This window comes from Perissodus microlepis, chromosome 3 (assembly GCF_051167445.1).
Source record: "Perissodus microlepis isolate ML-2025 ecotype Zambia chromosome 3, ASM5116744v1, whole genome shotgun sequence".
NCBI lineage: Eukaryota > Metazoa > Chordata > Actinopteri > Cichliformes > Cichlidae > Perissodus > Perissodus microlepis.
This window is the reverse complement of record NC_140463.1, coordinates 41,303,223-41,326,656: the sequence shown is the minus strand read 5'-3', so window position 1 is coordinate 41,326,656 and position 23,434 is coordinate 41,303,223. Positions and strand designations below refer to the sequence as shown.

Genomic DNA, 23,434 nt, shown 5'->3' with positions numbered 1-23,434 from the left:
TGTTTTGTTTCTATTGAATTGAATTTAAATTAGGTTTAAATATTAACTCCCACAATGCAATGCATTAGAGAGGGTATTAGAGGTGGGAATCACCACACACCCCTGGATCCGATTTTGCAATTTTTAACATTTTACAATATCCCAAGTATTGCAAATCATATATTGTGATTTATCCCCTTTTAAACAGCAAATGACATCCTCAGAGTTAAACTTGGTCAGTCGATTTTTTTTTATTCAAGGAGTTATGTCACTTTAAAACCTGCTATAAATGTTGCCATACGTCTGCTATCGGTCTGCCATTGAATTGGATCAAGTTTGCAATTACATGGAGTCTGTTTCTGATAATTGACTGTGATAAATCATTGAAAATCACATATCTGTTGACATCTACATGGACAAAAATTCATATTTAACGATTACATCTGTGCTCTGCAACCTTCCTGTTCTGTAGGAATATAACCAGAATACAACCAACTGGCAGTCAGCTGAGTCGAGTCTCCTCATGTTGTGCTCACTCAGACTGATAATAACATGTTGGCAGTCTGTCCTCATTAATATATCAGCGCACACTTATTTATGAAACATTCGACAGCCTTTCTGAGCGTGACTGCAGTCAGTCCAAGTCATACTGCGACTGTTTGTAGAAAGGTCACCTCTGCATTCGTTTTGCAATCCAAAGTGGATGTGAGTGAGTCTTCCTCCAAATCTGGGCAACCATTTACCAAATTAGTAACCACAAGTTGCAATCAGTTTCATCATCTGTCACTTTCTGTATGGACATTGCTGTTCCAAGCTATTTTTTGTACAAATTGGTGAAATGTAAGAGCGTGTTTTTACCTCTAGATGGTGCCACACTTTCAGTCCAGGTCTTACTATTTATGGGCTTTAATAACATCTGCTAATTTCCCTGACTTTAGTGTTGGAAAGGCAGATAGGCCTCTCTGAATCACTGTGTTAAAATGCTGCTCTGTAGATGTCTGTCACTAACTGATCTATGTATACCTCTCCTGTTCAGTGAGGAGCATGGCTAAGCCTTGTCGCGACGTGTTTAAAGAGCCGCCGGCGCCCGACTGAGGCCATGAGTTTGGCTGGCTACACTGCAGGCAAGAATGAGCAAGTGCATCAGCCCCACAGCATGGAAATGGTAAACACCCCTTAGTGATGAAGGATGCTCATAGACACCTAATAGTTTTATGCATGGTTATTTCAATTAAGAGCAGTTGCTAAAACACTGCTGCCACATGCAGTTTTTGATTATTCGTGGAACAAACTTCCAAAAAATATTTTAATAGTCACTTTTATAGACTAAAAAGACTCTAATATTCACCCAGTATTTGTTCATAGTATCTGACTTATAACCCGCTTTAAAATTATTCTGCACTATGTTCTATCAAACTATCAACAGCACAGCACTAACACTGATTGGTATCTGAGAAGGCTCTTAACAGAAGTACTGCTCTGATCTATACTAGTATCAAAGTTTTTGAGTAATTGGACAGATTCTCGTCAGATCCATTGTGTTTATCGGCATGTTTTCTCCTGCAGGGAGGGAGTCTGGGAGGCAGTCTGCACCTGGCCTCTGCAAGTGTCCACCTGCTCAGGTAAGACTTTTCACCTTTTACCCAGAGCCTGAACTACCAGCGCTAGCTCTACCTGCCAGCTCCGCAGTGACAAATGGGATGTGCATGACTAAACCGTTTATCCATGATGGAAACCTCTCTGTGTTCTGCTTGTCTGTCTTCCACTAGAGATTTTACGTTGTAGTCGGCTATTGTTTTGCATGTGTATAGCTTACATAGGCTGAACCAGAGGCTAAGTGGCCTTGAATACGCTTTAACTTCCATACATTTAAAGGTTTTCTTCTCTGTTCTGCCCTGCTGTTCGCCTGCATTTACGAGGCGTGTACCAGGCAGAGAAAAAAAATGTAGTTCTGCTGTTTTACTGATATAAATCTTTCTCTGTTTGCCGTCCTCACCACTGTCAGGGTTGGGGCCCAGGCTAGAGCCATGCACACATAAGCTTCTCTGTTTTACAGATGTAACACCATTATTTAGGTGTACACGCACCTAACCCTGCACCAGTTCTGTTTCATTTTCACACTTGAAACACTCTCTAGCATACATCTCAAACACCCCCACTCATCTAGGGACAAATGCACACATGCTCGCCAAGCCTCACACACCTGCAGTGTTTTTTGTGATTCGGCCAGCTCTGCTTTATTGCATGCATTTATAGCTGGCAATGAATCTGATCCATTAGAAACATGAATTCACTACACATTACACGCAGCCTTGCTTAAGGCCGTTATTCTTGCACACGCACGTGCACGTACATGCTGAGCAAAGTATAGCTGCAAGAGCCTCAGAGAAGGAAGTGAGACAGGAAGGTTTGTAGTTCAAATAAGAAACAGCATCGCAGCATCAAACCCAGAGTGGTGTCAAGAAGGTTAGTTAAACTTCAGATAGTACTAACCAAGGAAATGCAGAGATTACTGCTGTATAAGAATCAAACCATGAATGGATCAACCTGTGTGAATTAAGCAGATTGTGGTTTGCGACAGGTAGCTGACACCGCATGTGCAGAACCAGAGAAGCAGTCAAATATAACATCTAGACGATCAGAAGATGTTTTTTTAGTAGTTTTTGTTTTCAGCGTCGTCACTTAGGACTTGATAGTCGGGGAGATTGTGCTGCTGTATACTTGTGCAGATTCACGTGTACTTAGTTGGAAATGTGTGACATGTGCAAAAGTGATGAATATTGTGGTGCTGATGTAGAGCCAGCTCTGTTTTACTGCTTTATTTTAACAGGTTTAGCATCTCCAGCAGAAGCTTTTTCAGTTCCAAGATAATCACGGCTGCCAGACTCTGGGACTCTTGCACTCTTGCACTTGCCCCTTGCGTAGATAATAACATCGGTGGTTTGAATTTTGGGCCCAGAAGTTATGTAGTGTAGTACTGGAGTTAGAGTTTTGGCACCGGCACCCTGCCGCTGTAAAACAGGTGAAAGCCTTGCAGTCGTCTTTTTATTTGCTGTATTGTTTTTGGTACGTTTGGTCACCTTCCTGAGGATGACCGTGTATCAGATGCAGTTGTACTATCTTATGAAACTCCATCCATAGTGAGTGCAGGTCTATCTGATACGCTTGTGTTGGTGTTGCTCCTGTATTAACATAATAAGGCTTGTCCAGGATTAACGTTACACCTGACCAATCACATTGTTATGATGTCATAGGTTTTTTTGGGGGATAAAAACCTGCTGATGTCCACTCAGGCAAAAAACCCAAACAGGGAGCGTTTAGGGTCGGGGGTTAGGATGTAATTGTGGTGAGGGTTACGGTTATGGGGTGTTTCACAGTGTTTCCACGTTGCAAAAGTGTGACGGCACTGCACTGTGATTGAACCAACATTAGTTTTGTTGATCCAGGAACAACACTAACAGGATGATATGAGATCGAGCGTGAGTGCACGACAGCCTGTTAATCAGATCGCAGGTATTTCTGATTATTTTATCATTTTATAACATTCTTTCTTTACGTCCTTCCAGTTTATGCGTCTTTTTTCACGCCAAGTTGTTTGACTGTTATACAAGCCCCAGAGGAACAGGCTGGGTGCTGTATGTGGAGTAAGGCTGAAAGCGTACTGTGGCCCGGGCCCAGTTTCGGCGTGACTGACAGCCTTTTGTGTGAATTCCCCCCCTCTTAGTGTTGGTTTGAGTCCAAGCGAGCCACCTCCAAATAGCAATAATAAATCTAACGCTATGATGATGTCACCATGCTTGACTTATAGAGCTTGGCAGCACCCTCTCCACTTTTTGGCCCATTGTAAGTGAAACAATTCCACATGGAGCACCTGGGACCAGTTTTGCCAGATGGTTTATTTGGACAGGGATCTAGTTTAAGACCTGGTAGATGAGTGGCACATGTTCGGCTGCAACCCCACAGAGAGAGTGCACCATAAAAGCACAGCCCTGCAGACGCTGATGGAGTGGAATAAGCCACAAATTTAATTTTTACAGGAATGGCGGCTCAGATATGTACACATTAGAAAAAAGAAATGCTTATAAAGTGAGGTGAATAGCAGACATTTCAGTTGGATAGGCTTGGAAAAATTATGCTTTTACTACTCAGCTCCATCCTTTATGCAGCAGGTGACTATCTGATACTGGGCTTAGGGTAGGCCTATCAAAGGCTCGTGTCCACAGGCCTTTAATGTATTTTCTTCCACCTTCCACATTCATCACTTTCACTTTTCTCTCACCAACCAATCAAAATGGAAAAAAAATAAAAGAGGCGGTTGGCCTTTGATATGCGTTTACTGTCCTTTTGGAGTATCACCGCTGTAAATAATTGAAAATACTCTGACGAAGAAGGCTTTTGTAACCTAGCAACAATAAGCGGTCTGAATTTAAGGTCATGGGCACAAAAAGAAAATGCTGTCTGTGAACACAGACGCTGGCATTTGGCATCTTTTCACCACCATCGTACTCCTCCGCTTCTTTCTTTTAAACACAAGCAAACGTGTGCAATCCACATATGAGTGGCCCAGCACACACATGTTAAATTAAACATGTTGACACTGTTTAATTTAACTTCAACTGGGATGAAACTAAAACGAAACGATGCTTCTGGTTCAAGGGAGAGCAGACTGTGAGGCAGGATATAGAGGAAGAGAGGTGGTGAGAGCTGAGTCAGGATGCCCGGGGGTAGGACAGCAGGAAGCAGTGGGTGAGGAGGAGGAGGACAGGAAGTAAAGGGAGGGGGAGAGACTCCTCTTCATCGTCGTTGTTCTCATCCTCCTCCTCCTCCTCCTCCTCCTGTCATCATCAGCAGTGTCATTGAGGGAGGAGTGGCGTAGGGAAGAACCGTAGAGGTGGAGCTGACATCATCCACTTCCTGGAGGTCTACGAGGGCGTTTTGCCGCCGCATAAAGCACATTAAACACACACGTTTACTGCATCAAAGCTGTTTAATGCTTTTAAATAACAGCTGGCAGAGAGAGAGGGAAAAATCATATTTCTTTTTTTTACTACAAGAGACTGAAGGGGAAAAAGAACGAACGAAGAGAAATCTCACAGTGGAAGTCGAGATAAAGCCAAGATAAAGACGTGATGAAACCAAGTGTTCCTCTGCCTGCCGGGTTATATAACGCTCATGTGAAAAGAGGGCACTGGGTTTGTGTGTGTGTGAACTCTTTTTTAGGCTGTGTTGTTATTTGTGTTTGTGTGTGTAGAGGGTGACAGAGCCAAAAGATGCCTCTCCTTCACTGCCGGGCTTGTTGTTTTGGCCTGCGTCACAATTCTCCGGTGGTAGGCTCCATATTTGTGTGTCTGCGTTACTACACGTTTAATAGGCCAGCTACTTAAATACTTGAACGTCTGTTGGTGTTTGTGTTAATGTGCGCACCTGCGTCTGATCCCCCACAGTGTTTTTTCTTTTAGGCAGTTAGGGGTGGTTAGATGGTGCAAGATTAGTGTGAGGTTGTGGTAATTTAAGCAAATGGAGGCAATATGGGGAGGGTTGCACTAGTTTTTAGAAAGAATCACGCGGGGTAGTTGCTGACATAGCTTTTTAATGCAATACAACAGCCGCACACAAACAAAGCTACAAATGAGGAGAGATGCCGAGGAAAGTGACTAGATGTGTGATTATTAGACAGTTTTGTGCATATGTGTGGTTTGATTACCTTCGACTTTACTTTTTCTGCAACTGACCAGTGCAGATAAAATACAAGACATTATACAGTTACTTTCGATTTGAAATCTTGACAATAGCAAAAGGCCTTAAAATTCATGTTTTAAAACTGGGGAAAGTCTGCCCTGGGCTACTCCAGCTCAAATTTTAAGTTTTCTGTTCGACCGTCTCTGAGTTATGCACAAATTTCACAGTTAAAACATAGCTATGAGTGCTATAGATTTTTAGCTCCATATATCCATATTTGCTGCTCAATATAAAATTTCACTTTCAGGCCTTTTTTTCACACAAATCTGAGGTGATGTTTGAACATGAATATTTCAAAAACTAATTAAGATAAAAGCCTGAAGTTTTCTTGGTCTTTCTTACTTTCAAAACAAATTAGGATCTGTAATTTGTTATTATAAATCATCAGTTATAAAGGCCTTGAGACTGGTCAGTTGGCAACCCCTGGTTGCTAAGTAAAAATGAGTATTCACAGAGTGGTTCTGGCAGGTAAAATTGAGCACTGCCCCAAAAACCTGTCGATTGCTTTCATTGCCAGCAGATTTCCAAAAATGCCCATAATTTGCAAGAAAAGCGTGACTACAAACACAACTACTCTACAAATGGTAGAAAAACTGTGAAAAGTGCGACACAAACAGCTTTCATTTTACAGGTAGAGTGTCTCCCTTGCTGGTTTGTTTTTTACCTTTTTGAGATTTACTACCAGTGGCTAGTAGGGAGTCATTCACCAGTCTCTAGGCCTGCACGACTGGAGCTTTAGTGGTTGTTTTCACAACAATTGCCATTACCTCCAGCATCCTCTCTCCATCCGCTTGGGAAACACACATTTTATCCTCATGACCAGTGTTTGCCAGATGATCAGTGACTGCTCTCTAGGCCTGTGTGATTGCAGCCTGAAAGACCAATAACTACACAGACAGTAGCAGGCGCTCTCTCGGGCTGCTGCAGGACGTTTGACAAAATGCAAATGAGGGATGTTAAATCTAATATTGTAACCAAGGGAGAGACGGCGTCATAGCATAAACAACAATACTGATTTATTTCTAATATCGTAACCTTGCGTGTGCTTTATTTGTTTCCTTGCTGGGAGTTCAACGTTGAAGACTTCTGGAAGAGAAATGTTTGATAGAAGAACACTGCACGGACAAGACAAGTATCATCGACTAGCTTATTTCATTTCAGTTTTTTGAAGTTTGCTTGGTTTGTCAGAGGTGCTAATTAATTTTCCCAAGTGGCAACAAATAAAAAACTGGGACTATTTTGTAGGATCATGTAGATAAACTTATGAAGACATAAAATTAATAGTAGGCAGAATTAAATTCAGCTTCATTTATACAGCGCCACATCACAAGCCCCGATTTCACATGTCTTCATATGAATTGAGCTGCACCACTAAGCTGAAGTGATTTCAGCATATCGGTGCTACCACAGTCCCAGTTTGCCTCCTTGGGAAAATCAATTGCTTATCTGTGCTCTAGAGCATACTTGTCGGATCCTTTTATGAAGTGCAATTTGTTGTTATTGGCGAAATCATAATGACTGCAGTCACACAAAGTTCACTGGCAGACAGTCGCCTTTAAAAGTGTACATGATCAATAAACACCTGCACTCATGTTGATGCTGAATATGGTGTTTATTTTATATCACTCTCTGTTGGACATCTTGAACTTGGCTTGTCTCCCACTATAATAAACCTCGATAGCTGAGCCACACGCAACGTGAGAACTTTAATTGGATTTTTAGCATCTGATCATTTGTTGTGTTGTCTAGCGGGGGAAAAAGGACACATTTGTCTGTTTGTGAGGACTTGAGAAAAAACTTGGCTGCAGCTTTTGTTGCTGCCTTGAAAAACTCAGGGCAGAATATGGAGACGGTCTCTGCCTAAAAAAGCCCAAAGACATGTGGCTAAAACGCTTACACAAGCTTTAGTAGATGGTGGCTGGGCATTCCTGTTGAAGAAAAAGTGTAAATCTCATCAAATCCTAGCTTCTTCTGACTCTCCCAAACCAAATCCCTTTCTCGAACAAATCCACTGCCAACCCCCTTCAAAGTGGGGGAGAAATCACTGCAGCTATAAGCTTTCTTGTGTTGTGCTCTCTCACCCTCAGACCCTCCCTTCCCACCGTCGTCTCCCCATCTTTCTCACCCAGCTCCGGCTTTCTGCCTCTCAGGTTTCTCCCCACCCCCAGCTCCTCTATCTACCCCCCACCCCACCCCTCTGTGGCCCCCCTTTGACCCCCTGTTACCCCACATATACCCCCCCTCACCCTCCCTTTCCCCAGGGCAAGCCCACAGCTCCCAGTCCTTTGTGCCTTCTCTTCCCTTCCCTTCCCCTCCCTCCATCCTCCACCTCTGTCTCCCCCTGCCTTTGTGTGCGAGAGGCCAGCAAAGGGAGAGAGAGAGGGTGTAGAGGAGGAGAGAGGGAGTGACAGGAGCTAGGATGGAGAGGGATCCTATAGATGAGATGTGAAGCTGGAGCTTGAAGCCGTTTATTTATACATGTTCTGTCTTGACTTTTGGGTTTACACCGAGAAAGGTGGTGCGTCCACCTTTACCCTGCAGAAATTTTCAGTGTCTTTGGTCTCTTTCTATATTATAATGTGATATGTGACAAAAAGACATAAAAAACAAAATACTCACACCATCTCTGTCTAGAAGGCGTGGCCTAAATAGATATACCTTCAGTTCTCTCTCTCCTTTTCCATTTAGGCACTTTATTGATTCTTGCACAGCTGTAAACACAATCGCTGTAGTTAAATGAGTGAAACGGAGGAAAATAGCCCATGTTTATGGATGGAGAGTACAAGAAAAACTCTGGCTCTCATGTCACTAGTACAGATAACTGGATTGACTTAAAATGTGAGTGTATGTGGTTAGTCGAAACACACAGCTAAAATATCCTCTGTGGTTAGAGCTTTACAGGTTCTAGTAATTTTTGCTAGTTTGGTTGGACTTACAATAATATACATCGGTCACTGTGGGATGGACACAGGACCTCTGGGGTTGTCCTGTGGTATCTGGCACCTGCAGATTGAGAGCGGATCTCTTCAGATCCTGTGGGTTTGCGGAGCGGGAGTCTGTGGATACGGTTCGTTCCAGTGCATTCCACGGATGCTTGATTGGATGTGGATCCAGATTGTTTTGGAGTTCAGGTCCATGCACTGGCCTCTTTAACTTGTTCCTCAAGTTGTTTCTGAGCAGTTTTTGCTATTTGGCTGGCACATCCTCTTGCTGGGAGACCCCACTGCTTTTGGTAATTTCAGTTGGTCTCCAACATTTAAGCGAGTGGATCAGGTCCAACTGAAACCCAAATGATTGCAAAGGTTTCCTGGGAGAGCATTACACTGCAACGTGATGATCAATGTTGGTCGCTTTAACTGGTTCCAGTGCGTATATATTATGTCCAAGTCAACAGGGGGCGATATGTAGCAGTTGTAACACAGACAGTATGAGTATCCAGCATACTGTAAAGTCAGACTACAGACAGTGTAGCGCATACACAGGTTTTTATTATCTGCCGTAAACAAAAACAATGCTAGATTTTAAGTGAGTCAGTATTCTTGAAAATCTTTCGAAGTGCTTGTATGTGTGTCCGTACATATTTATGAACGAGAAACTTTGTCATTAGAAACTTACTCATGAGTAATTGAAGTGATAGTTGACTTGCCTAAGCTTTTAAGAGCTGTATTTAAAATCACGTGTCACCCTCACAAACATAAACAGAACAGAAAAAGACACAGGTCGCCAAACGTAGATACTGGAAATAGGTCATTACGCAGCTAAGAGGGCGTGTTTGTCTATTTATGTTAACCAGACAAGATGGCCAGACACCAAAGGCGGCATTCACCTACTGACCTAGCAAAATGACTCGCCAGAGCTGCTAGAAGCTTTGGCGAGTCATTCAAAAATCTGCAGAAAGAGGAACGTAAACTCGTGTGAAAGTGAAACCTATTAGACTTGCGTGTACAGAGCAAGTGAGCGATGGCAGCCCGTGAATGTTGAGATGAATGTATTAATAGGTTTCCTCAGCGCATGCACATGCATTATACATTTACCATCCAAAGACCCACAGCACTGCGCGTGCATTTTTAAAACGCAGGAAACAGAAAGGTGCGTCACACTGGGTGCGTTTGTGCGTGCTTATCTGCGTGCGGATGCATGTGTGAAACCCACTTGCTCAGAGTGCACGCTCAGAGGAGACCATGTTCCTGGAAAGCTGGTTGCCACCCCTGTTATCGCAGCTAACTCGATTAGCGGAGCTTCTGCCGCCAAGCATTCCTCTCAGAGCGCAGCGACGAGCGCGCGCCCACAGCTGAGGAGCCCCCTTCGCTAGATTTAATTAAATCCGCCAAAATAATATACACCCAGTTCCCAGCTAATGCAGCATCATAAATGTGGCACTTACTGTTGCGCAAATATGGCTCTATCAGCGATGTGTAATATTCGAAACATCAGCATGAGACACATAACAGAAAAGCTCCATTTACCATTGTTTTAGTGACTGATAGAAACATAAAAACATGCCTTTAGTCTTCAGGAAAGTGTTCTGCATCGGATCTTTAAATTCACTGCAGCCTCCACGATGGCATCCTAATACGTACTTAACTGAACTGTTTATGGAAAACAGCACTTTGCTACTGTCGTACCAATTAACCGCAGCTAAGCAGGAATGTCAGATAGGGAGCCAGCCTTTCATGAGAGGTCCTGACCTTTCCCCGTGATCACGCTAATCACTGATCACTTAGATAAACACTCGTTACCGTAAGATGCCATTATTGCCTCTCCCGAAGCCTTCCTATGGACAGTAGTAATAATTATGCCCCCGGGTAATTGGCTGACTAATTGCTGTTGGTGGGATACATACATTGCCTGGCGTCAAACCCAAGAGGAAGCTGTGCTATTACTTTTAATTACCTGCTGTTAGGTTTGACAACTGACCCTGAGTGCTGTTTTTTGGCGCTGATGGGCGAGTTTTGGCTTGTGGGAGGGGAAGGGATACTGGGTATCAACCTCCGCTCCAGTGTGGTCACTGCAACAAAGGCCCAGATGGATCGCTTCTGTCCTCACACACACACATGCTCTTGAATACACACATGCACACACACTGTGGGATGAGCAGACACACTTTCCTTGTTGTCCTCTGTGCTCTGGCTTTTTAGGCAGCAGACCCATTCATCATGTGTCTGTCTGTAGAGGAGCTGCTATTCATCGTCTCTCCTCCCTCTTATTCTTCAGGAGCCGGCCTGTCTCATGCTCTGTCTCTCTACCTTTCTCACTACTTGGCTCTTTGTATTTTGCCCCCCCCCCATCTCTCTCCTCCTCTTTTTATATCTTTGATTCCCTCCCTCCCTCCCTCCCTCTCTCACACCCTCACTCACACTCGCCTCGCCAAGAGAACAAAGGGGACCTAACCACTTACCTTGTCTGCTTCTGCTTGCGTGCATGTGTGATGCCGAGGGCTCAACCCACAGCGCCGGTTTCCTCCACTGACACAGAAATCACTAGAACAGTTTTTGGCCTTTTATGGGTCACAGAGAGCGACAAAGCCTGGACGCCCACCTGCTACATAGTGCATTAGTTGCCTTCAAGCTTATCAGTACCGGATGCCATACTGTTGATGTGTAAGGAAGATTATATACACAAACAGTAAAAACATTATCAGTGACTTGAGGTGGTCACACATTTTATTAAAACGAGTAATCTTAACAATATTTACTATATTTATTTATTTGTGTCTATGTTGTTTGGAAGGAAGAGTGGTCCTGTACAAAAAAGGAAAAAAGGATGGACTTCTTGGTATTATCCTTGTGTTTTGAAACCTAGTTAACTTTTTCCCTTTCTTTTTTAAAGAGAGAGCCTTGGCAGAGATGTGTTTTCAGTGTTGATTGATTGCTGAGTCAAGATAATGTAAAATCTGTGCAGAGGAAGAGCCCATTCTTTCTTAAAATTACCAGATTTGGCATTGGTGTTGGCGTTGTTGGTGGAGGCACTCTGAGCTCCCTTCTAGTTCCATGTGACGTATACCTTCTTTAAAATAATGCGTTGGTGCTCTGGTGCAGAGCTGGCTGATATCTTCTGAGAACCAGCCTACATTCGGACAGCTTTGAGAAATGAACCTTCTGTTGGATTATGTAGCAAAAGATGGGATGTTTTGAATTCATTCACTGAATTCATTGGAGAATTACTTCTAGAAGTCCTTTCCAAAGTCACAGACAAGATTAATGACATCTTTGGCCCCAACAAATTTGTGGTTTTGGAATGGGGTCTAGATAGGGAACTGACACTGCCATTGGGGCGACAGGTGGGGTACACCCAGGTAAGGTTGCCATTCTGTCACAGGGCTAACAGACAGACAGACAACCATTCACACGTACATTTACAACTGTGGGCAATTTAGAATCACTATTTAACCTAACCCCAATAACAGAAAGGCCCGGGCCAGACGATGGAGTCAAACCCAGGACCTTCTTTTTGTGACGGTTAGACCTTAACCAAGTTCTTGTAAAACATCTTACAACATGGTGACCAGAGACCACAGAAAGCGAATGATATTTGGCAACTTGGAGCGACTAGGGGTGAAATAACTGCTGGCAATGTGAAGTGAATGAGACCTGTGATAACCTTTCAGACTGAAGAGACTACCAGTGAAACTACCGTGAGTGAAGAATATTGTTGATTGACACATGACCTGGTGGTAGGGCTGCCACGATTAATCGACTAGTCACGATTACGTCGACTATCAAAATCGTCGACGATTGATTTAATAGTCGACGCGTCGTTTGAAGCTTTGTAAGATCACAAAAGACGCAGGAATAAGTAGTAGATTTAAGAGTGTAATAACGGACTGAAACAGAAGATGGCAGCACTGCATATACAAGGATGCCAGCTGCCGTTAAACCCCGAAGAAGAAGAAGCAGTGTCCCAGAATTCATAGCGCAGCCCAGCTCAGTTTACAACAATGGTGGCAGCTAGTTAGTTTTAATATTACTCTTATTATTCTTTCTGGGTCACAAAATAAACGTTTAACATATTTTTAGGCGAGAATGTAGCTGTGTAAACCTCAAATATCTGCTCAGTTTATCAAGACACCACATATTTTCAAAAGCGCTCCGACGTTTTCGGAGACGTCTGTTACCCACTAGCTCGATAGCTAGCCGGGGGCACGGCTCACCAGAGCCCGTGAGAACACCGTGACTCCCGGCAAATTGTTTTCAAACCCACCGCCGTCTTTCTCAGGTTAAATATATATAAGTCACTTAGATAACTTCAAAATGTTATTGTTTGGCTTTTTTTTAGTATTTTATTTGTTCCTGAGTAAATCGGTTTGGCTGGGATTAAAGTTATAGTTTTTACACAGCTGAATAAACCTCAAGCAGACAACTGATTATCAGAAGTGTGAGATGCTCGAGAATATACTCCGGTGTCCCGTTATATTTTAGATAGCAAGGAGTTTATTAAACTTCACCGAAACAATCTGCAAATTTCATTAAAATTTAATAAACTATCATCTTGTCTTTATTTTTAGTTAGCACATACCTTAAACACTTAAAGCTGTAAGCTAATGATAGTTATATAAGAGCAGATGCTGCTGGTGCAATAAGCTGTACGCTGTACGTCCAATGGATGCATGATCTGATTAGTCGACTAATCGCAAAAATAATCGGTGACTAGTCGACTATCAAAATAATCGTTTGTGGCAGCCCTACCTGGTGGTAAATATTCTGGCTCACCTAGGCAGCCAGAATGTCTCCTAGCAACCAGCTGGCAGCCCGAAAGTGCATCACTTCCACTATGTACAGGGCTCAGGACCACTCTTTTTAAAACCCACGCCCACTCATGGTACATTCTTTGTATTGTGATCAGCCCTGATGAATTCCGTACCATTCTCTGTGGCACATAAAAGCAATAATCTTCAGTGTTCAGCGACCTTCTGCGGGGTCGTCACCTGTGCCGAGCTCACAAACCATATCATATCTCTTCCTCATCCACCTCCGCCTGCTCCCTGCACGATAAATTCATTACACCAAATGCTAAACTTTAAAGCCCTCCATAAACTACCTTTTAGACCATCCTCCCACACACACGATGCTCTCCAACAACTTTTAGGACTACGTTGCCAATTTTTTTTTAGCTATGTACGCAGTGGTACGCTATCATCATACAAATTATTTGTAGCGGTTTTAGACAGCTCATTTTACCAATCTTGGCATCATAATTGAAAATGCGTGTGCTGTTTTAGAGGGTAAACGATGCAGTTTTATTGTTATATTTGGAAGAATTTTTGAATACAGCAGGTCTGAATCAGTAGCGTTTTGTAAATCGTTGTGGTGTGAAGTGTATGTTTGCATGTTTTAGCCACAGGCGTGCATTAATCTGGAAAAAAACTGGCATGTCAACTGGCCATGAAGTTTCCACACTTTCCATATTAATGATATATATGTGCGAAATGAGCTTTAATTCTTGCTCTTTGTGTGTATACGTATTATGTTTTATACATTTTATAGAATTTTGTGGTCTGCTCAGGGGCCATGTGTGTAAATTAGCATTTTTGCTAACTGTTAGCATGCACTGTCCCTGTGAAACAAAGAAAACTGTGAGGATAGTTTTGTTTCATCTAAGAATACAGAAGAAAAAGTAGAGAGGTTAGTGTGGTGTTTCTTCTCTGTGTGAATTTATGGAGTGGTCTGTGTAGGATCTCGCTCTGTTCATACTCACTGTGTGCCTCTGTGTTTCAAACAGCTGGGCACATCAATTTTACAGATGTGGAGACGGTGCTGAGTTAGCTTGTCTGCTGTGTGCCTTTTGTTTATATTCTTAATGCTTTCAGACTCATTGTTTTGCCCGAGTCAACTTTTTACGGTATGTACATTGTGTACAAACTTACAGGCCACATACAGCGCTAAGGCCAGGGTTGTGTTGCCACGGTGAAGATGAAATCCAAAATGCAGAGTTGTAAGGAAGCCTGCAATTGGCTTAGGAGCCATACATGGGATTGTGAGCCGGCCAATGGGATACAGGCTGAGCTAGGGCTGTTGCTAAGGGGAGTAGCTTGTAACAGAGTCAGCTGGGTGTTTTCTCTCTCTCTCACACAGTCTGTTTCTTGCTCACTCACTCTATCTCTCCTGCTGCTAGCTCTGCCTTTGCCCTCATTGACTCCTTTCCCCCCTCCTCCTCGCCTCCCCATCGCTCTCTCCCAGCAGTTTTTTTTGCACTTGTACATGTGCAGAAGGGGAAGGAGCACATGTTGGAAATTTTACTGAATATTTTATGCAGCTTGTTGTTTGTTAGAGCCGTCGAAATCCTATACATGAAGCAGTGTGTGTGCACGTGTTCGTGTATGGCAGTGCTCACTTGAATCTGTGAAAGTTTGTATGTGTTTTTCTTGTTTATTTTTTTGTGTATGTTTTTCGAGTACATGCATCTGCCTGGGTTGTTCTCCGGGAGATTTTCCTAACCTGTTTTTTTCCCCTTCCGTTCCAGCACAGCGTCGTTCACCAAGTGTTGATATCTTTGTTGCCTTGTGGTTGCGTGATGAGATAGCATGGTTTTTTTTGTGTTTATTATCTAAGTGTTCATGTTGTGGATCTCTCCGGGGACTTGTGGCCCAGTAGCTAGGTGGGTGGGGGCGGGTTTGAATGCCAGCCAAGTAGTATTGGGTACATACCTGGTGTCACATAGGGCTGGACCTCACCCACTACCACCATCTTCACCCTTTCTTTACTCCATATGGAACTACAAAGTGATAACCACTGTTAACTTCACTTTATAAATTCTTTATAAGTCCTTGGTTTTTATATGGAAGTGTGTCATTAAGGGTGTGATCCAGTCATAAGCAACATGATGTAATTTCACTTACCTGTTTCATGCCGATAACTCCCATAATTCATAGCTCTATGTGCTTTGGTTGTTGCGATACCAGCTTTACAGTCAAGGTGTAAGTTCACAGTCTTTGTAGGTTTCTCTGGTTTTGTAGCTTTCAGAGCAACCTGAACCATGTACATACATGCATAAGTAAGATATGTCCTTTAATGTGGCTTTGTACTTTACAGAAATGTCTCTGATCAGTGTCACAGACTCCAAATTGCAAAGCTAGAGTTTTGTGATATTTAGCGTTATAAATGAAAGTGATCTACCTCAATCGAGTTACAGCCTCTTTAGCTGAAAAATAAAGCCAGCGTGCGAGGACAGTGTTAGAATGCTGAACATTCATGGGGTCTCTAAATCATTTCCCTGTTCTTGTCACCTACATTTACTAAAGTTTGAATAATGAGGGCCATTGCTGCTGGTTGAGGGTAAATTTCAATTCTTCCAAGCAAAGTTCAATAATTACTTCCTCTGTTTATCCTACACATGCTTTACTTAGGCAGTATTTTTAGAAGCCAGATGACATAAACAAATAGGTTAAACTGCAGGGACTTAAAGTCACAAAGTTCTGGATGATCTCTAATTTCCTGCTTCTAAATTCAGATAAAGCTGAATTCGGTCCTTAAAATCTTAGTAACTGGTGCCTCGCCAGTTACTTTGTTCTCCAGGAATACTGTGAGGAATCTTTGAGTAGTTTTTGACTAGGATATGTCCTTTATATTGAACAAACCTTGATGCCTCTTGCGGTTTAATTTCCCCACATCCAAAATGCAGCATTATTGTTGCCTGTTACTTTGTGGTTTCGGTGAACTCAGCTGTGAACTTTGAGCTAATTTACTCATGCAAAGTGTGAACCTCCACAACCCTGATGACTTCATTTATCTCCAGGACCGATTGTGCGTTAATGACAAGCACGGACAGGGAGTAGGACGACTATTGCGTGTTCGTCTACTTATGAAACTGTTGGTCAGCATCAGTAACAAAGTCACCATCATTATTTATTTATTACAGAGTTGCTGCATGAGTTATCGGCTAACCCTTTTTATATAGAGAGCGTTTAATATCTAGATCATAGATACTGGACTGATTCATGGCGTACGTGGGGATAGTGAATGAACCGTGCCAAGAGGCTAAGCTCTACAAAGAATGCCTTTTTTCTTTTTGGACAAGCGGAGTTATACAGCACGTCATCCCACAAGTTGACAGAAGCAGAAACAAAGACTCTGCTCTCCCTACATTATTTGTGTCTCTCCCCTCCTCCTGTTTCCTTCGTCCTCACATTTCCTCCCTCCACGCTTCCTGCTTCCTGATTCTCATCCTCTCTTTGTTCATATTTCTCACTCGCAGGCACATTCTTCACCTTCTGCTGTCATTTCGAGCCTCTTTTTCCCCTTGTGCGTGTGTCTGTGCGTGTTTAATGGATCAACGTGCCTACTGATGCCAGGGGAATCACTGACCTGACGCTTCCTACTTATGAATCAAACTCCCCTAATAGAGCATGGCTGCCTTTGCAATGACATAACACACACATTCACACACGCCATGGCCATCCCATAGCCCCCAAGCATTCATTCATAATAATCTTCTCAATCAGTTATTCAGAGCCAGAGATGGAGAGAGATGAGTGGGAAATTGGGAGAGGAAGGGAGACGGTGGACCGCACTTCATGTGAAAACAAAGCAATTACAGGCATTATTAGTAGTGTTAGCTGTGTGTGCGTGTGTGTGTGTGTGTGTAAAGAGGAGATCAAAAGCAGGAGCCCCATCTGGCTCTTAGCTCTCCCACTGGTTCCATTTGGGTTATCACCACGGTTCTCATATTGATACTGTGCGAGTATGTGTGTGTCTCTTTTGTGTATGAACACAGCATAAACGTAACAGGTTTGTTCAAATGGTAACCAAATGCTCGAAATAACAAAAAGTGACCATTCGTAGACACGCTTTAGTAAACAGGAGTGACTCTTGAAGAGCACATGCACACACGCACGTGCTCCACCTGAACAGTCGGAACATTAGACATTAGACACATGTGCACGGGCACAGGCTGAGAAAGTTTCCTAGTGTGCACTTGTGCAGTCAGGGGGACTTGCTGAAAAAGAAGCAAGGAGTCAGTCGCTGTGTAGAAGTTTAAAAATAGCAGTAGCACACACACACACACACACACACGTTGAGCTTGCAGCTCAGAAATAGAAGAAGCAAAAAGCATCTGGCTGAGCTCAGTCTTTTCTCCCCGCTTTCCTCCGTTTTCAGTTTTTTCCCTCTTTCCCTCACTGCAGTCTCCGTCTGAAAAAAAAACTAAACTAAAAGAGACAGCACAGAAGAAATGGCAAAGAAGAGGTAAGTGAAAATGGACCGAGAGCAGAACGAGTGTTAAGATCAAAGCATTCAAGTATCTGTGGAAGTGTCAGACAGTCTAAGTTTGCATCGCCGCATTTCAGCGAGCATGTGTTTCAGTCATAGTCGCTTGTGTGCGTTTGTGCACATTCGGTGTCTCGCCTGCGTGTTCCCATGCACGTTCTGACTCTTCGGCTCTGCGCGCTCTGAGACGTCTGAAAGATGGATTTTCAGTAATCTCTCTCTCTCGGCTTCACAGGCAAGATTTTGAGAGAAGCAGAAAAACAAGATTCAAATAGAAGGAGGAGGGGGGGGGAAAAAGAACAGCGAGTAAAAGACGGTGTGAGGGTAGAGCAGGTGTCATGGTGAATTTACAGAACACACTGTTACTGCCAGTATTTATCTGTGTACACAGAAATTCTCTTTGCTACTCCTGTGTGTTGCCATTCGGTGCAGTGACAGTTTATTATCTCTCTGATCACTGCTGACTGCCCCTCCACAGAGACCCACAGAGAGAGAGAGAGAGAGACCGGTGGAGGATGAAGAAGTAGAAATTTAATGTCAGACATGAAAAACATGGAGGGAGGAGAACGATGAAAGCGAAAGATCACACTTTCCATCTTCACTCTTTTTCCTTCCCTTGCTCTCTGTCTCTTTGTCTCTCTGCTACAGAGTTATTTTTGTCTCTGGCTTTCTGTGAAAATGCCAAGCTACCCTCTGCAACATTGCAGTAGATGGCAAATTCACTTCTCTCTCCTGTATTAGTCTCAGGATAGGAAAGACTTTTGAATTCAAGCGCAGATAAGACTCTGCCTCTGCCTTGATGACTGCTGAATCTGTAATTATAGCAAGCTGTGCATGAATTAGATTAAAAAAAAAGAAGTAAATACAGATGTGCAGGTCAAAGTTTCTGTGGCATCTGAGTCACTAGTTTGTGATATTTAGAGAAAGGAGAGTTTCAAGGGCCGCAGTTTTCCTTATTTACACTGCAGCTCACATTTGTTTAAACGCATGCTGTGGGAACAGAAAGCATTATACAAGACTTTGAAAGATAAAAAGACGAAGCTGTCATGATATATCGTCACACACTGGACATGTGTGGCTCTACTGCATGCTGGCTACACTGTACAAGTCCCTCAATGTTAATGACGTTAAGTGGTCTACATCGTCCCCATTAGCATATGCTATAGTCTGCAGTGTAGTAACAGACACTGTTCAATCGCACAAATACACAGATATGCAGTATATATAATAAAAAATTAAGTTTAGCTTCATTTTCAGAGGACGTTTGTGCCCCTTCTGCACACAACTTGTGACAAAAGCCTGGCAGGGTCCAACCCTTGATTTAAAACAGCTGTAAGAACGGTTATGGAGCAGGCAAGGTGCTGCGCGATGACCCTTTTAGATAAAATGCTTAAGATCTGCCCTTCTTTATTTGTAAAATAGTGACGTTTTGAAGCTGTAGAACAACTGTTTTTACATGCAGGTTTTGTAACACTCAGCTCTTTATGTCGTTGCAGCGGTGCACACTGTTCTGCTTTAGGTTTAAAATTTGGAACCAAATCAATTCCCTTTTTTATGGCTGTTCCTTATTTCCACCCTCAATGTTGTACATGCCTCAGGCTGCACAGGTGCATTTCAGAGCTCTTCAGTGTCCACGGTTCATCTCAACACTTGAAGGCAGCGGTGATCATACACAATACAAGTGTGTGCTGAGCAGCGTTATGTCAGTTTGTTTCTTGTAATAACAGCCGCAGATGTACGCGCAGTTATTAGAGGACGCTCTGGACATGTAAGATGAATCACAGGGCTTGACATTAGGTTTTTGTGATAATTAGTCATTGATCTTCTCTGACATGTAATAATGACGACTGAGATATTTCTGCACAGCTGGCGTACAGGTATATGTGATAAATTAGAGGTATAGAAACTAGAAATAGCCACAACTATCTGAGGTTGCACGGATGAATGTCTCTACATCAGATTTGGATCATTGTAATTAGGCTTGTTTCCAAAAACCTGAGATTTTTAATCATGAATCATGAATCTACACTTTTAAGCATCTGAACCCAGTTCTGCTTAAAAATGATGCAGTCTGAGAGCCAGATGTCTTCACTGTGCTGATGGCTTTATTTGAGAGTTTTTCCAGTTCCAGTGAGCAACAGAAAACATGGAAACAGGAAACAGTTTGGAGAGTGCAGCATAATCAAAATGATTGCAAAGATATGCAATTAACTAGCAGTCTCGTTGCCTTTGAAATGGTGACGCGGATCATGTCTGTGACCACTCGTCTGACTTGTACTTCATTTTTTTGGTGCCCACTCTACGTGCACATGCTTCCCGTCATTTCAAAACATGAGTCTCTGTCTGACTTTCTATTCTCTCCAAGAGTTTGTGTTGTATTATCTTCAACTGCTTTATAAAAAAAAATACACCAGCTATCAGTTTATGTTTGAATAGGGTCAAGTTGGCAATTACATGCAATCTTTTTGTAATAACAATGGTTAACTATGGTAAATCAGCAAAAATTGTAAATCCGTTGCTATCTACATACACAGAAGTTCACTTAATCTTTACATTTTGAGAGTCCAGCCATAAGTTCATCTGATCTGAAACAGAAATGTAGGAAGTTCCTCCACAAATAGTGACGTAGTTGCAACAGGACAGTGTTTTTACAGAAAAATGACATAGGAGGTCATCAGCCTTGCTTTTAGTGTTACCAGTGAGTCAAGTCCCCGATTGCAGTTAAATGCACCACAGACTAGTTGGGCTTATTGGAGTTGACTGACTCATATTAACTGCAGCATGATGGCAATTATGAATTACACAGCAAATCAGTCTGAGTCGCACTATGACAGGTTGGAGGCAGTTTGTCTCCCATCGGGGAACCTGTGCAATCTCCTTGTGATTGAGAGTGTTCGCCCAGAACGTTCTGGGTGAACAGCTGGTCACCACAGCGACTTGCAGTTGGTCCCAGAAAACAGCAGAAAAATTCAACGCAATTCACGAAGAGTTTACCATCCTGGTTTTACTTCAGTACGACTGAACCATTTACCTCGACAAACCTGTCAAGCCAAGTTATTGCCATTGCACTTCCTCCACACATAGACAGTTACAGTCAGCCGTTGAGCTGTTGATGAGATTTTGTTCTCTCTTTGACTCATGTAATGCGATGCAGTTCTAACATTAGTTCAGTGGAGTCTGAACGAAAAGCGCTAACACTGACATGTTAGAACTGCTGGTGATTTCTAGTCTGCAGAATACACACCCTGTCTATTGAGACCTTGTTTAATTTATAGTTTTCATTTGTTTCATGACTTCCTTAACTTATCAGAATAAGAATATAATAAATCTTGCATTATAATCTGTACATTTTCAAACTATATAGTTCTGTTTATCTGAATGAAGATGAGAAACAGCAGCAGACTTGTGTGAATGATGCTTATCAGTGGGAAAAATGAGCTCTTCTTGCCGTTTCCTCCTTTGTCTTTTTTTCTACTCTGCTTTTTCAATCTCTCCATCTCTCTTCCTGTCACTGGGATTTGACCTCTCATCTAGTGACCTCATCAATATGGAGTCCATTTGGGGGAAGGGTGGGGTCAGGAGTGTGTGCGCCTCTGCGTTTATACGAGGGTGACCCCGATGGGGCCCCTGGCATAGTTCAATTAAGAGGAGGGAAGACGAGCAGGGGAGAGGCGGTAGGGGCCCCCTGTCGGCCGCCATCTTAGGTTTCCGTGTATTGACTCCCTTGGCTGTCCCGGGGTGCGTCTCTCTCCTGTCTGTTCACCTCACGACAGTCGTGCAGGTGGACAAGACAATCACCGCTTCTCATCTTTCTTACGCCCGCTATATAAATTTCTGCCTGTCTGAGTGTCTGCTATCCCTCCGCCCCTCCTTTACATCCTCCGTCATCCTCATCCCTATAGTCTGTCTATCCTTCCTGGCTTTTTCCTTCCCCTGGTCAGGTGAGACTTCGCTGAGGGGAGAAGGAAGAGGAGGAGTATTAGCTTCACTGTCTGGAGCCAGTGGTAATCTTATATCTCAACAGAGACAGACAGAAAAAAGAAGGGCCGGTGGTAACTTGAGCTTTACTGATTGTATATTCAACACAGAGGTCATTTTTTATAGACACTGGATACGAGTATGCATTTGCACGCACAGACACACACAGGGAACACATTTATATGTATACACATTGGAAAAACATATTTCTTGCCCACCATTAGTGATGTAACCCCCATGCAACAGTGCTGTGGCAATAGTCCTTTTCCCCTGATTGGCTTGTCCAGGCAGCTGGAAAATGGAGTCTAGTCAGCTTCGTGCCCTTGAGCAGTTACATGCTCTGACACACATACGTACGTACATGTAATCAACAAAGAGCGATGAGCTGGAGGAAGGATAACAGAACGCAGTGGAGAAGAAAAAAAAATGCACAGATTCAGAGCCATGGTGGAAACAAAGCATAAAGGAAGAGAACAGGCATGTTTCAAATCATGGCTTTGTTGTTTGCCATGATTATTAAAACTCTTCTCTGTCGCTTAATTAAGTGAAACTGTTTCTCCTGTGAGTTGTTTGCATGCATTCACGCTGCTTTAATTCATTAAAACATGTCAGGTTGAGAGATTCAGAGGAGAAAAAAGAAGAAAAAACTGTTTAAAAGAAATTATATAGAAATAAAATAGAAAGCGGTGCTCAGCTGTAATCTAAAACGAGAGACCGAAGGGAGGTTTTATTGGGTTTTAATCAGTCAAAGCAAGCGATGGTGAAACAGCGTTCATTAGTAAGTGGCTCTGGGCTCAGTGCGTCAGTTGCTTTCAAGTTGCTTTCTACTGAAGTCTGAGCTCTCTCAGCCTCTGCTGCAGCTGCTGAGCTGATCTCAGTCAGACAGTTTGCTGGCTTTGATTCAGAGACTTTTGCTTTTTAGCTTTTTCATTTATGTGTAGTGTTGGTGTCAAGTTTGGAAAACTTGGCCCAGTTTCCTCAAAGTCCCCAAAGCCTGACCTTTCAGTTGGTTTGACTACTTCTTCTATTGAACACACTGGCCTATTTTTCTACGCACAGGAAGTGTTTAGAGATGTAAGGTATGCAGTTACTGCACACACATGATCACAGAAATGATTTCTTTAGAAGTCATGAGCTACTGTATAAAAACACACACTCCATAACCATGTGCTCTCATTAAAGATCATTATCAGATGTTTTCAGACCAATACTGATATCTGATATTCCAATAAATAAATAAATTCCAATATTTGTTTTTCCTTTCCCAAATATTCATTACGTGTATTCATGTCCTTGCTTGCACTCTGCATAACGCTGCTTGGATCAGCTGGTCTTGTTTGTGATGTGTCAACAAGGAAGTTGCAGAGTGCCATGTGGTGGACATGCTATGCAATGTCAACACACTGAATAGTTTTTCCGTGACGGCTCTGCGTCATTTCTTGGCAGTTATAAATTCCAGGACATAATAATATAGACCGTAGGCTTATTTTAATGTAGGCTTAAGTTTATCGGCTTTGTCGTGTCACGTCCTGTTGTAT

The 23,434-nt window shown here is 42.8% G+C and overlaps 1 protein-coding gene across 5 annotated transcripts in view; it reads left to right on the top strand.

The window, feature by feature from the left end:
• The window catches only part of kdm6ba (lysine (K)-specific demethylase 6B, a), a 105,195-nt gene that overhangs the window by 2,668 nt on the left and 79,093 nt on the right, over positions 1-23,434 (top strand). For all 5 annotated transcript variants that reach the window (XM_084924500.1, XM_084924501.1, XM_084924494.1 and 2 more), the window contains 2 exons: positions 1,016-1,144; positions 1,546-1,601. The gene's annotated coding sequence lies outside the window, so the exon portion shown is untranslated. The remainder of the gene's footprint in view (positions 1-1,015; positions 1,145-1,545; positions 1,602-23,434) is intronic.